This window comes from Helianthus annuus, chromosome 13, assembly GCF_002127325.2.
Source record: "Helianthus annuus cultivar XRQ/B chromosome 13, HanXRQr2.0-SUNRISE, whole genome shotgun sequence".
Taxonomy (NCBI): Eukaryota; Viridiplantae; Streptophyta; class Magnoliopsida; order Asterales; family Asteraceae; genus Helianthus; species Helianthus annuus.
In genome coordinates, this window is record NC_035445.2 from 89041998 (window position 1) to 89055006 (window position 13009).

Below are 13009 nucleotides of genomic sequence, written 5' to 3' on the forward strand. Positions count from 1 at the left end.
CAAATTGTTCGTTTGGCAAGTAGTTGAAGGTCATGCCTTTATCGTATGCCGGTTAGAGTAGAGAAGATTAGTCTTCTTGGTACCTCTTCCAAGTTGGTGACTGATCAGATTCTCGAAATAGGGGTTCTTACATTGAGGGGGAGATCAGAGACGAAAGTCATCGGGTAATTGTTGGATTTGTGAAGATAAGAGATTGGATCTTGAAGATTCGAGATGAAATGATTTCAGACACTCGGTTGAAAACTCTGATCAAGACGGTGGATGTACTTTTACAAAGTTCAGTTTGTTATTAACTTATCGAACTGAGCTTCATGTCTTTGTGAAGTTTGAAGTTTTCAAGGTTGGGCATTGGAAATCCAATGTTTCTTTCTGCTACTGGTTAGGTTTGAAGATTAATTTATCGAGCGATATTCCTACATGTGGTTGTAGGTCGGTTCGCGTTAACTTGATTCGGGAGTAGTTTGAGGGGGAGGATCAACAGTGTTTGATGTTGGATTCTTCGGGTTTCTCAAAGCGGCCTTAAGTGATCGTCAACAAGTCTTTAATTAGAAGGGTTGAAGATCGTTGTGCTCTACCTAAAAGATCAAGCCTCAGCTAAAGTTGAAAGCATGCATGATATCATCAGTCAAGGGGGAGTCTGTAAGTGCAGTATCCGGTGATTGAAGATTAGCGATGCCACACAGAACTGATGCATCAGTTCTGGTCAACCAAAGCAGAAGTCCAAGTTAAAGTCAACGATAATGAAGAATTCAAGACCACATGAAGACCATGCACTGATCAAGGGGGAGTTTGTTAATGCACTTTGGGTGAAAAGTGCATTCCTTCAAATTGTTAGGGTCTTTATTGTACATGTCTTGAAACTTAGTCCAAGGTTTATCCTTGGACAATTTGTCCAAGTTTCTGTCTAAGAATTTTGGGTCAGGGGTTTGGTTTAGTGTAGATTGATTTGTCCGAGCTTTAGTCCCTAGTCTATATATATGTGTTGTATAGGATTAGGGCATAGATAGACAACAATAACAAGAACACTAGAGAAGCTTTGTGCACCTCTCCTAACTTTATGTTCATTCTCCTGGTGTACACATTTCTAGAGAGAGAGACTATGTGTTAGTGAGAGAAAGCTTGGTTTAGATCTCAGTGATCTAAACCAGCTTGTAGATGATGTATACTCTTTTGGTATGTAATCTGTGATGACTGATTCGTTAATAAAGAGATTCATCTTCTACATATTTCTATTTTGTTCATATTTTGTTCTTCATGTCTTGAATCAAGTGCAATGTTTGATGTTCCTCATCGATCCGGTTCTTTAACAGTGGTATCAGAGCAGTGTGCTCATACTACTGTAGGTGTTTCTTAGTTTGAAGGTTTTTGTGAGAAAAGTTCAAACTTTGATAGGGTTTAGTGATTGTTTAGTGAGTTTTTGTGTTTTATTCATGATTCTTCATTCATCTCTAGTGATTTGATGATGGATTTTGAGTAGTTTGGTGATTTTTAGTGTTGTTCTTCATCTGGGTTTTACAGGGGTTTTGGTTCTTGTTCATACAGTGTTGAAAGTTGAAAAAGATTCCTGAGTTTGATCTTTGGAAGATTTGTCCGTGGTTTAAATTCTGTGTTTGTGTCTCCGGGGTATTGTTGAACCAGTGTGAAGTCACATTGGGGAGATAGTCCGGAGATTGGTTACTGGGTCTGAGTTTTGAGAAACTCTTACTTGTTCTGAGTTTCAAATCTCCAACTCTTGTCCGATTTTTTTAAACTTCTCATATTGTCCGAATTTTACCCTAGTTTATTTAGATCCGAGTTTTTGTTTCCTCTTTAGTTAAGTCCGAATTTTTACCCTACTTTATTTAGGTCCGAATTTTAACTAGGGAGTCCGACTTTTAACTGATATTTGGGTCTGAGTTTTAGGCTCTGCTAGCTCCGAATTTCAACCTTTTATTTATTATTATTAGGAGTCCGAATTTTATAGTATTTTTTAGTTAAGTCCGAATTTTAGTCCAAAGTTCTCTGTGTCCGAATTTTAACCTCATTAGAGTCCGATTTTTAACTTTTATCTATTTATTAGAGTCCGACTTTTGACTTTTATTCTTGTCCGAACTTTATGTCTTCTTAGAGTCCGAATTTTCACTTGTTATTAGAGTCTGAGCTTCATAGTTCTTAGGGAGTCCGAAGTTTAAACCCAGTCCGAACTTTGTGTTTCATTAGGAAGTCCGAGTTTTTCTTTTGTTAGGGAGTCCGAATTTTTCTTCTTTTATTAGGTGGTCTGAGTTTAAATTCCAACAGTGTAGTGTCCGAGTTTTTCTGTTTGTGTTTTATTTCAGGTTTTTGTGATCCGGGTTTCACACTCTGATTAAAGCTCAGACATTTCACTCCGTGTTTTCTCTCCAAGTTTGGACTTAGAAAATCTTGTCAGTAACGCAGTTCTTACTTGGAAACCTACTGTTGTTTTCTGAAATGGCAAACAAACAATCTGACTGCAATGGTGCAAAACCTCAACCACAATGCTGAGGTAGGAAGTAACGACAAACCTCCTTTGTTGATAAACGGGCTTGATTTTCCTGAGTGGAAGGAGCGTTTCGAAAGATATGTACGAGCAAAAGACATCAAAATCTGGTTGTGTATCGTTAAAGGATGTGGAGCTACTCCAGTACGTACGTTGACAATTGATACGTATTTGGCACTCACTGACGACCAGAAGAAATTTTATGACTGTGAAGAGAAAGCTATGTCAATGATAACGATGGCTATGACACAATCTATACTTCATACGTTCCGTAAGAGAAGTAGCTCAAAGGAATTGTGGGATAGTATGATCCAGCGATATGAAGGAAATGAAATGTACAAGAAGCGACGTCTCGAACGTTTGAAAACTCAATTTGTTGTGTTCAAGGCTTTAAGAAATGAATCATTTGATGACACAGTGAACCGATTTTATCATCTGTTGAGCGAACTTGATAGAAGTCAAGAGGGTATCTACACCGAATTTGAGAAGGTTGAAAAGTTTCTGAATTGTCTTTCCAGAGAATGGAATATGTACACTGCTTTGATTAGAGAGGGTGTTCTCTATGAGGAGCTCTCATTGGAAGAAGAAGTTCAAAAACTGAGGGGTTATGCTTGGAATATGGAAGATCAAGCATCAGATTTCGAGAAGATCCAAGATCCTCAGTTATATAAGGCTTCGAAACCAACGGATAAGGGTAGTAATGGTGGAGTCGGTGTTGCCTTGTATTCGGAGAATGAAGGTTCTGCAAGTGAACACGCCTTTATAAGCAACAATGACAGTTCAAGTGGAACAACCAATTCCAATCAAGGGATGTATTCTTCTAGTGGAGCTCAGAAATCTCAAGGAACAAGCTTGAACATTCCTAAGATAGATGCAAGCTGTTTTAAGTTGACTGAAGAAAACATGAGTCTTTTGGCGTCCTTCATGACAGCCTACGAGAACTTTTGTCTTGGAAAACTCGTTGAACCATCAAGTCTCGATGAGGACTTTGATCAGATAGATCAAGACGAAATGGAAGAACTTGATCTACAACTCAACATGGCACTCTTAGTCCGTAGAGCGAAGAAGTTTCTGTTGAGAACGGGTAGGAAGTTCATAGTAGGTCAGACAAAGACTCGAATGGGAGTCGACATGTCAAAAGTAAAATGTTACAACTGCGGTATCTACGGGCATTTCGCACGTGATTGTCGAAAGCCGAAAATGGAAAGATCTGATAGAGACAACAACTCTCGAGGAAATAATTCAAGACCTCACAACAATGCATCAGCTGCTACCTCTAATTCAAGTGCTCGTTCAAGTGGGTCTTAAAATCTTACACCTTCGACAAACAATGCTATGGTGGCTCAACCTCTACAGAGTGTGACTGAGCCTTATGACTGGGGTTATGCTTTGGAAGACATCTCAGGAGCAATTGTGTCACAAGCATTTATAGCTGAAATTGTGAACGAAGAAGTGTATGAAGAGGTTGTTGAAGAGACTAGTATTGAGGAGCTTGCGGTTGTAGCTGAGGTTTTTGGGGAAGAGTTGGATTCGGGGAATGTTGCTGGGAATGAAGATCCCTCGATTGAAGAGACTGTTGAAAAGTCTAACAAGACAGAAGATGGAGAACAGGGAGAACGCTTTGAATTCAACATCTCCACAGCTGAAATGCAGCAATTTGCGGATGCAGAAGCTAAAAGATTGGAAGAAAACTCCGTAGAAAATGGAACTTGTGCATTCATGGTTGGGATTGAGGTAAAATCATCTTCTGTAGATAAGCGATGTGCTAGATGTGTTGAGTTTGTCACCAAGATTGATAGATATGCACTTCATTACACAAACTTAATTGCAGATTTAGAAAAATCCAGAGAACTCATTACTGTTCTGTCTAATTCGGATAAAGAACACCGAATTAAGATAAAATCGCTGAAAAATGATATCTCTGAATTTGAGAGACTTGTTGCTCAGTGAAATCTTAAAAATCAGGAATTAAAATCTGAACTTGAAATGAATCAAAATTGTGTTTTGGAAAAGAACAAAAACATTTTGGAAAAAGATAATCTGATTTTAGATTTGCAACGAAAGATTGAAAACTTCGGGGATTCATCCGAAGTGATGAATTTCTGTATTAACAGCCAACGTCTCAAAGAATCTGAGGAAGAAATGTTCGGCATTGGTTATAGTAAGGTGCCTCCACCGGTAAACCATAACTATACATCGATGCCAAGCATTGATCCTGAATTGGCAAATTTTGTGCCAAAGACTCCTCTGACGGTTAACCGCAAAATGAGTCAGAATCTGAGCCAAATGAAGCTTCTGACTCAGAACAGTCGAAGATGAGTGGAGTTTCAAAGAAAAATGAGGTAAATCTTGAAGACATTGAAAATTTGATAAGCAATAAGATTTTGGAAATTTTTAATCAAGTTCAAAATGTGAAGTCAAAACCAAAGTCACGTGGGAAAACTAAAAAGGCTTTGAAAAATATCCCTAAAACTGAGTTTGTTAAAGGGGAGGATTTTGTCAAAGAAGAAGTAAAGATCGAAACAGGTTCCAACTCTCAGTTTGTGAACCAAATTTTGAAAAATTCCACAAACGCCTCATCATCTTCGACCAATCATGAGGAACGTCCAAAGAATGCTGCAAAAATTTGCAAATGCTATAAGTGTCGTGGGAAAGGACACTTAGCAGCAGACTGTCCAGATGATAGGGGTAAATCTCTTGTTGATCCTGATCAAAAGAAACCTTTTGTTGAAAAACCACAAAATGAAGCAGTTAATGTTGAAAAGAAAAATGGTAAAAATCAGAAGGTTGAGAAAAACAAAGTGATTAAACAAGAAGTAAAACCAGTTGTCAAACCAAATGTTAAATTACAACAAAATTAGGATCAGGAGGAGAAACCCGTTGTTATTAACCGTGGGGACAGATCGGAAAGTACATCTCAAAGACATGATACTCGTGAGAAAACCCCTCACAGACGACAAAATCATGTTACATTCCAAGCAGTTGAGAATGACCAACGTTCTGGAGGTTCGAACAACAACTATGTTATACCTCATGCACAGAACAGATTTGTGAATGATCGAAATGCGTCACCCCCCCCCCCCCGATTTCCAAATCAAAGACCGCATTCGGATAATCATCCACGATCATTCTCAAGACACGAAGATGCCCTAGATTTGGTAGGAATTTTGAGCCACCCAGGAATCAAAATTACAGTTACCAAAACAATGGAAGCCGAGGGTATGGAAACTCTGGTTATACCAACAGATCGTCAACTCCGTATAATCCACGATTTGCGGGGACTCATTCCAACAATTTCCGAAATGGAAGTGGTGGACACAGAGGCGATGATGGTTATTTCAAAGAGTTTTCTTATGTTAACGAATCGGGACGACCCAAGACCATCATGGGTTGGGTCCCACACTCTAACTAAATTTTTGTTGGGGAGTGTAGGAGCAGCTGAAGAGGGCTATCTATATTTGGTATATCGATAGTGGCTGTTCCAGACACATGACAGGAAATAAAGAGTTATTGAACAACTTTAAACAAATTCGTGGTGGTTATGTGAACTTTGCCGGTGAAAAGGGTGGATACATCACCGGTGAAGGCTCTGTGTCAAATGGAAAAATCACACTGCATAAAGTGAACTACGTTGAAGAATTGAAGCATAACTTGATGTCGGTTTCTCAAATCTGTGATAACAAGTACACGATGTTGTTCACTGATAAAGCTTGCTTCGTCTTGCGTCCTGGATTTGTTGTTCCTGAAGATTGGATCGTTATGAGGGCTCCAAGGGTGAATAACACATATGTCATGGACATGCGCCCATTGGTCAACTCGTCTGCTCCAGTGACTTGTCTACTTTCAAAGGAGACTGAAGATCAATCGTATCTATGGCATAGGAGAATGGGCCACGTGCATCTGCGAAAAATGAATCACTTAGTGAAAAAAAAATTAGTGTTGGGGGTTCCTTTACGTAGTTTCAATATGCACAACAAATGTGAATCATGTGAAAAAGGAAAAATCAAACGAAAGCCTCATAAACCGAAAACAGTTAACTCAATCCAAAAACCACTTGAATTGCTTCACATGGATCTTTTCGGCCCAATCCATGTTGCTAGCATTGGTGGGATGTCTTATTGCTTAGTTGTCACTGACGATTTCTCACGTTACTCATGGGTATTTTTCTTAAAAACAAAGGATCAAACTGCTGGTATTTTAAGAGACTTATTCAAACAACTTGAGAAAAATTATTCACTTCCAATTAAGAAAATCCGAAGTGACAACGGCACTGAGTTTAAAAATCATTATATGGATGAGTTATGTCGGGAAATGGGAATAGTTCATCAGTTCAGCGCTCCATATGTTCCTCAACAGAATGGAGTTGCAGAACGGAAGAATCATACCCTGATTGAGGCGGCCCGCACTATGCTTTCTGAATCAAAATTGCCAATTTTCTTCTGGGCCGAGGCGGTAAACACTGCATGTTATGTGTTAAATCATGTGCTTACTGTCAAAAGAGAAGATAAAACGTGTTATGAATTGCTTGAAAACAGGAAACTGAACTTATCTAGTTTTCAACCTTTTAGGATTAAGTGTGTTATCAAATGCACCAAAGATACTCCTAAAATGGGGGAAGTTGGTGAAGTTGGGTTCTTTTGGGATATGCCAATGGAACTCCAAACAAACGCATTTATAACATCAAGAAGAGAACAGTGGAGATCGTGTTTGATATAACTCCTTTGAGTTTCGATCCTCCACCGTCCGAATTCGGTCCCAAAAGCGGTTATGATTATGATAAATTATTTGATTCATTTGATCTTCCTGATGTTTCAGAAGAAGATTCAGAGGTTGTATACACACATCTTGTGAACAAAGATGAAGTGGATGCGAGCTGGAGAGCAAGTATTCCTACTAATGTGTCTTCGAATGTTCCACTCGCTGATTCTTCGACCGTAAATGATGTTGTTGCTGAGCAGATCCCCAATGCAGCTGCTCAAACTAAAAGTGGAGATCTCTACGTTGACTTTTCAGCATATCCAAATGTTAATGCGTCTTCTGGTAATGATCAAGCTTCTAGTAGTAATGCAAATGCTGAGGGGGAGATTCAATCGAATTTGGGAAACAATCTTCAAGCTCCGGTAATCCCAGTTCCAAGAACAAATATTCATCATCCTGTTGATAATATTATTGGGAATCCAAATGCGGGAGTGCAAATACGAAGGAGTATTTCAGAGATGCAATGTTTGTTCTCTGCTATCAAGAAAGAAGAAATCTACAATCTTAGCCTGCATGAATGTTTTATCTCTCAAATAGAGCCGAAGAACTATCAAATGGCTCTGATGGATAATTCTTGGTGTGAGGCGATGCAAGAAGAGTTAGCTCAGTTCGACAAGCTAAAGGTGTGGAATTTGGTCGATCTTCCAAAGGGCCAACATGCAATCAATACGAAATGGGTTTTCAAGTGCAAGAAAGACGATAAGGGTGTCGTTGTCAGAAACAAAGCACGGTTGGTTGTTCAAGGCTTCAATCAAGAGGAAGGGATTCATTACACAGAAGTTTATGCACCAGTGGCGAGACTGGAAGCTATTCGTTTGTTTCTAGCCTTTGTTGCACACATGTGTTTCAAAGTCTATCAGTTGGATATGAAAAGCGTGTTCCTTTACGAGAAATTGCATGAAACTGCGTATGTATCCCAACCACCGGGTTCGAAGCTCCAGGGTTAGACAACAAAGTCTATCTGTTGGACAAGGCTCTCTACGGTCTCCATCAGGCCCCTCGAGCTTGGTACGAGACGTTGTCAAAACATCTATTGGAGCATGGGTTCTCGCGTGGTGCGATTGACTCCACACTGTTCATTTTGAAGAAAGGGGGAGATTTTCTGATCGTGCAAATTTACGTTGATGACATAATTTTTGGTTCTTCAAATGAAGAATTGTGCCATGAGTTCGAAGCGATGATGAAGTCTAAATTTGAAATGAGCGCGATGGGCGAGTTATCCTTCTTTTTAGGTCTCCAAGTGAGTCAAGGAAAAACCGGGACGTACGTGCATCAGACAAAGTATGTCCACGAGATTCTCAAAAGATTTGGATTGGAAGATAGCTTACCCTATGACACGCCTCTCCCGACAAATCTCAAGCTCTCACCCGATAAGGAGAAAGATCCTGAAGTGGATCTGACTTTATATTGAGTAATGATAGGTTCACTGATGTATCTTACTGCTTCACGACCAGATATTATGTTCTCTGTTTGTTTGTGTGCTAGGTATCAATTAACTCCGAAGGAGTCTCACTTGAAAGCAGTCAAGCGTATCTTCAGATATCTGAAAGGGACGCCTAAGCTTGGATTGTGGTATCCAGCTGAAGGTGGTCTGGATTTGATGGCGTATGCTGACGCAGATTTCGGAGGGTGCCCGATGAACAGAAAGTCAACCTCTGGCGGCGCACAACTTCTTGGGAATCGTCTTGTCTCTTGGCAATGCAAAAAGCAGGTAGCCGTTTCTCTTTCCACGTGCGAGGCCGAGTACATTGCTGCATCAAGCTGTTGTGCTCAGGTTTTATGGATTCAGCAACAAATGAGGGACTACGCTTTGAATTTTACTCGAACTCCTATCCTTGTCGATAACAACTTTGCCATTTCCATAACAAACAATCCAGTTAATCACTCACGCACTAAGCACGTAGATGTTAGGCATCATTTTATTCGCGACTGTGCTGAGAAGGGTTTAATAGAAGTGGTTAGGGTAGACACCTTGGATAATCTTGCCGACCTGTTTACAAAAACATTCGATCGGGCTAGATTTGAAAATCTGGTCCGAATGATTGGCATAATCAACCCAGAGTAAAATGCTTTCTAAACTCGCATAGAAACTTTATTTTATCTTTTCTGTACAGTTCTTACCGCTTTCGAAAAAATTGAAAAACTCCAAAAACATTTTACTTAGTTGTAGGATAAATTTCAGAAAAATACAAAAACATATGAAAAATTTAAAATGAAGTCGTGTTGAGATATAAGGGAAATGATAGTACATCGGTTAGTCGTATCTAATGCAGGACTATGGTTATATAATCAATTAACCGTTAACTGTGACAGCTTCATTATACGTTGCTTCGGTAGGTTTTACGCGTAAATAAGAACCTATCTTTGGTATATAAACATAATGAACTACGTAACTTGTGTGGCACATCTCTCGGATATATGGTCTTGGTACCGTAATTTCGTTTGATAGATTGCCGAGGTTCTAAGATACGTGGTCTTTATGCTGTTTATCATCTGGGTATCATGGTTGTTTCTTTTACCGAAAATAACGGGGACGCAAGTCTAGATCTTCCATGATACCATACATACGTGTAAATATCCTTAATACATGATGTATTCGACCCAAATAAGTGATAAACAATCACATGTCCCACAAAATTATGCGGGAGTCAAGTTCGTCTCTTTATCTGTACGATGGTACTAACCTGTTCACGGACTTGCTCCTGTGCCCTTTGCATCTGAAATAAAAGTTCCTCCTCAATAAGTGATTCTATCACAAAGGACTTGTTTTCAATCCAAATAAGTGAGTATCTCACATCAGCTTATACGTAAAAAAAAAAAAACAGATGATAAATGGTATATTCACCAGTAAGATGATCTCTCGTGCATACCTTGATACGGGAGTATATTCTGAGGTGGGTAAACTTAGTTACTGTCAGCTATTAATACACTTAATTTCATATCTCGAAAACAGTGTTCGAAAGCGTGCTAAAACTTAAGTGGACCACAATACCGTTGAACGTCTTGAACTGTCAATATCATTCTAAAAGATTAAACTAAAATGCTATAGTTCTTGTGTCGGATACTGACAGTAAAACCGATATGATTCCTTTGCTCCGATTTCGCAAAAAGATAATTAGTGTAAATACGTTCGTAGGTTTAATCTCCATTTCAGTCAAAAATTGAAAAAAAAACACAAAAAGATTTTGCTCTCTAGTTTCTATGTGCGAGTTATCTTTATTAAGTATACTCTAGGGTTGTGAAAATTATTTAAATAAGTTATTAAATGTTGGTTGTTTAATATTTCAATTGTTTACTCTGGGGTATTGGAATTTATTTTTGGGATCCAGGTTTGGGCCGATGTCTCCGGGGTTAAGATTCTTAATCCGGTGTTAAGTGTTTCAGGTCTGGATCGTTCATCACAAGATGGAAGATTTGGAGAAGTTGTGTGCGTCTGAATCGTTCATCTCAAGATGGAAGATTTGGAGAAGCTGTGTGCGTCTGGATCGTGCATCTCAAGACTGGGGAAGCAGTGTTTTCCGAGAAGAAAGTGTTGGTTGAGATTGCTAAAGTTCTGGATCCGATTTGGCTTGCCAACCTAAGGGAAGCACATCTGAAGAAGCTTCGGCGCTTGCCTCTGAAATACAATGAAGAAGATCGTGTTCTAGCTGACCAGTTCATCAAGGTGGTCCAGTTTTGTGTGAAGAACAAGGTCTGGGCAGGAAGCAGCTTCTCGAAGAGAGTATGAAGATCTCAAGACCAATGAAGACCATACACTGATCAAGGGGGAGTTTGTTAATGCACTTTAGGTGATAAGTGCATGTCTCCCATTTTATAGGGTCTTTATTGTACATATATTGAAAGATAGTCCTAGCTTTATCCTTGGATATTTTGTCCAAGTTTTAGGATAGACTTTTGTCTGAGTTTTGTTTAGGACAAAAGTCCGAGTTTTGCTTTGTGTAGTTTGTTTGTCCGGGCTTTCTAGTTTGTCTTGAAAGTCCGGGGTTTGCCTTGTATTTATACCTTTATGTGGAATAGACAAGGCTGCAATTCTGTGTGAAATTCTGTGCACCTAACCCTAATCATTGTGTGTGTTTTCTCTGGCGGCTACTTTGTGTGAGTGACGTCATTCATCTTCCTCATCAAGAATACTCAGTGTATTCTTGATTTCTCTCACAAATCTTTGCATTCTAGTGTTTCATCTGCAGTGGTTAATCATCAGGTGGATTCCGCACACCTGTTGGTGGCTTTAGCTGAGTGAGATCTTGGATTAGGAGGCCTTACAATTTGACTTTCATTTTTTTTCTTCTAACTCCCAAGTTTTCTCGGGTCCTTTCTGACCTTCCCACTAGACCAGCATTAGGGGAATTATCTTCTTTCTTAGTTTTCTTTCTTGAAACTCAATAATCTTTATTGGTCTTTTTCGTGAAGTTTAATTTGTTATCCACTTGTAGGACCCCAAAGGGTGCGAAGCATCCTAACTCGCACGCTCGCATCACCGGGAATCGCTTGAGAGTTTATATTGTATTTTTAGAACTCATGCATGTAATCAGGTACATGGGCAGCATCACAGATGAGAGGTCGAAACGCGTCAATGTCAAGATTGGTTCAGTCCACACTCAAGTGGCGGGGGTTATACAGATGCTCGCAGACTAACAGGTTCAGTATGGTGGGAGCTAGTCGGCACGAGTCATATAGGCGTGTGACTATCTCAAAAAGCGTGGTGTAGGCACAAAATGTTGTCTAGCACAGCTTTGACTAACACATGCAGATGGGCTACGTGGCAAGCCTTTGCATGACTAGCGCGACCTAGTGAGCCTAGTTCATGACTAGCAAATCATGTCTTAGTGTGTTTAACAGGTCTCTAACGACGCGAACAACACAAGTTCTAAACATGAATACGACTTGTTTAACTACTTTAAATTCAATGTCTATAACACAGTTGTATGTTTTATATAACAAGAAGGAGAAATGATGGATCCTAAGCTTCTAAATTTAATTATTTTTACAAAGGTGAAAATCATATGATCTACTTTTCAGTAAACATGTCAAATGTGTCTTACACAGGTTACCTATTGCCAACAGTGGCGGATCTAGCCCTATTTTGTGGGTTCTTATGAACCCACTCGGTTTGAAAAAAAATGAAAAAAAAAATTAGTGAAAACCATGTATGATATAAAAAAATTAGTGAGAATATATCAGACCGAACCCACTGAATTTTTTTCTGGATCCACCACTAATTGCCAACCTATGCATCCGTCAGTTACGAATTACAAATGAAGTCATGAGTAATGATAGTTTTATTTGACCACTTAAATTCATTTTATTGCAATTAAAGTCACTCTTATGACCTAAATAAAATTGGAAAATCAGTTTTTTCTTGGTCTAGTTATATAATGAACTTGAGAGTTTATTTTGAAAGATACATAGGGAGATTACACAACTGAGAGAACTTTATTCCAAACAAAATTTGAGATGTGTACTCTCTGATTTGTGCCACGTCCTCCTCATTTCTTTTTTAACAAATTTTAAACACATTAACCCGGTGTAACCTCGGGCATGTGAGCCATTGCCGGCTCTACAAACACCTTCGATTGTTGTACATTGAGAGATAGACGTGTTCGTCCAAGAGAATGCACGAAATATGTTTTAAGGGGGCCATGTTGAACACCAATCCTCATAGACAACCGTTCAACAATTAGTTTACTCATTTTGCAATCCAGAACATTGTTGAAGTACTCATGGAAAACTACGGTTCGAATCATTATGTTCATA